The sequence below is a fragment of the Penaeus japonicus genome, unplaced genomic scaffold (genome assembly GCF_977035675.1).
Source record: "Penaeus japonicus unplaced genomic scaffold, GWHDUDI00000001_assembly GWHDUDI00000043, whole genome shotgun sequence".
Taxonomy (NCBI): domain Eukaryota; kingdom Metazoa; phylum Arthropoda; class Malacostraca; order Decapoda; family Penaeidae; genus Penaeus; species Penaeus japonicus.
In genome coordinates, this window is record NW_028234445.1 from 2,148,327 (window position 1) to 2,150,826 (window position 2,500).

The 2,500-nt window shown below is 42.5% G+C and overlaps 2 protein-coding genes and 1 pseudogene across 2 annotated transcripts in view; 1 reads left to right on the forward strand and 2 right to left on the reverse strand.

The window, feature by feature from the left end:
* LOC147466581 (uncharacterized) overlaps nucleotides 1-1,583 on the reverse strand; it is a 3,110-nt pseudogene extending 1,527 nt beyond the window's left edge.
* LOC122246354 (uncharacterized) overlaps nucleotides 1-2,500 on the forward strand; it is a 1,434,769-nt gene that overhangs the window by 1,348,155 nt on the left and 84,114 nt on the right. The gene's annotated exons all lie outside the window — the stretch shown is intronic.
* LOC122263496 (uncharacterized) overlaps nucleotides 1-2,500 on the reverse strand; it is a 1,386,165-nt gene that overhangs the window by 1,076,492 nt on the left and 307,173 nt on the right. The gene's annotated exons all lie outside the window — the stretch shown is intronic.

Sequence of the window (2,500 nt, forward strand, 5' to 3'; positions counted from 1 at the left end):
ATGCTTCAGCTATCTGTTTTTCACTAATTTTCTGAATATTTTAACTTACTCATTGTGTGCGATTGTGAGTAATATTTGATGGTAAGATTGAAGCCTGGTATGAAGTTTGAATGAATATGTTGTTACATCTTCCCCTAACATAACGAGCGAGAAAAAAATAATAATAATAAAAAAAAAAAGTATATATAATATATATATACTATAATAGAAATATATATATAGACAGATATATATACATATATGATATAAGTATATATTATTGATATAAGGTATAAGTAATATATATATATATATCATCATATAGTAGTATATAGTATAAGTATATAATATACATATATACGTATAGATATACTTACAATGATATATATGTAAAATGAAGAGTATAAAGTATATATGCATATATATTATATATATATAAGAATATATATACTTGAATATATATATATTCATATATAGTATATATACAGTAGTATATATATATATATATATAGAGTTATAATATAAATATATAAATAATAAAGATATATAGTATATATAGTAATGATAAAAAAGTATATAATATATATCTATATATATACTAAGATTATATACGCATATATACACACATGCAACATGTATTTATCTGACGCTTTATCTCTGTTACATTTCATTACATCTAGCTTTATTATAACACTATTTCATTATATGTCCATGTCCTTTATCTAATGCCTCTTCATCTATCTTCCATATTTCCGTCTAGCCTCATCTCGCGATTCTATGTTTTTATATTATTTATGTTATTTTTTAATACGTATAAAATCTGTTATTTATGTCTTTTGACACTGGTTAGCACGTGCGAGGAAACCAACAATAATAAAATGAATCGAGTTGATATCTCTCTCTCTTCTCTCCTCTCTCTCTCTCCCGCAGGCTCGCTATCGCGTTTTCCTCCTCCCCCGCCCTTCGCCATCCACCGTCATTCATCCTCTCTTCTCTCTCTCTCTCTCGGTTCCCTCTCTCCTCTCTCTCGCAATTCGCTCGCTTTCCCACCGTCCCCGCCCTCCCATCCACCTCATACACTGCCAGCTACTCGTCTCTCTCTCCTCTCACACGCGGTCTCATCAGGGGAAGCTGCATGCAAGTACAGCATATGTCCCTCTGACTGTGGCTGGTGTCGACCCGCATGTGCGTGCCAGTTGTAACCGCACACACTGGGAGCATGTTGTAGTACCCACCACTGGGGAGTGCAGTGTACAGTAACACGCACACACTGGACAGTGTTGGTAACCCACGACTGGGGAGCAGTGTTGTAACCCACCACTGGGAGCAGTGTTTGAATCGCCACCACTGGGAGCAGGTGTTGTAAACCCAAGCGCACTGGGAGCACGGATGTTGTTAACCACCACTGGGGAGCGCGGAGTGTTGTAAACCCAACACTGTTGAAGCAGTGCGTTTGTAACACCACCACTGGAGAGCGCGTGTTGTAGAACCCCACAACGACTGGGGAGCAGTGTTGTAACCGCTGTAGCAGTTGTTAAAGCACGTCGATGCCCTGGTATGTGAGTTCGGTGGATAACACAGACAGAACGTTCACAGGAGGCCATGGTCCCATTTATTGTGGACTGTTCGCTCTGCGCTGGTAATTGATGTTACGGCGACCTGATCGTCGCCTTGATCCTGCCCTAGGGGGTCTTACATTGTGAGGACTGTTCGCTCCGCGCTGCTTGCTCTTGTCTGTGTGTCTGTCTGTCTGTCTGACCTGATCTGCCTTGCACTCTGCCGCTAGGGTGCTTTATTGTGGACTGTTCGGCTCTGGCCTGTTCTCTTGTCTGGTGACTGTCTGTCTTACTGACGCAGAGATCTGCGTGCCTTGATCTGTGCCCTAGGGTCTTTTTTTTTTTATTTATTGTGGCACCTGTGTTCGCGACACTGGCCTGTTGCTCAGATTTGTCTGTGTGTGCTGTCTGTCTGACAACTGATCTGCCTTGATCTGCCCTAGACACTCGTCTCTGTTCCTGTCTTTACGTATGACAGTCCATAAATCACTTTCTATGCCTACGGGCCTTGCCCGTTAGCAGAATGCAGTGCCGCTAGTACAAATCTGCGGAGAAATTCGAGGCGGAAACGAACACAGGACGACAGGTACACGGAAGGGAAGGAGACAGGGAAGAGGAAGATAAGGGGGAGGGGAAGGAGAAGGGAAAGAGGGAGGGGGAGGGGGGGGGGGGGGGGAAAGAGAAAGGAAAGAGGAAAATAAGGGGGAGGGAAATAAGAAGGAAGAAGGGAAGGAGAAGGGAAAGAAGGAGGAGGAAGGGGAAGAGAAGGGGGAGGGGGGGGGGAAGGAGGAATGAAAAAAAAAGAGGGTGAACAGGAAGATAATTAGGGGAGGAGGGGAAGGAGAGAAGGGGAGGAGAAGGGAAAAACTAAGGAAGAGGAGATAAAGGAGAAGGTAATGAGAAGGGAAAGAGGAGGAGGAGGAAAATAAGTGGAGAGAGAGGAGGAGAGAAGGAGAGAGGAAGGG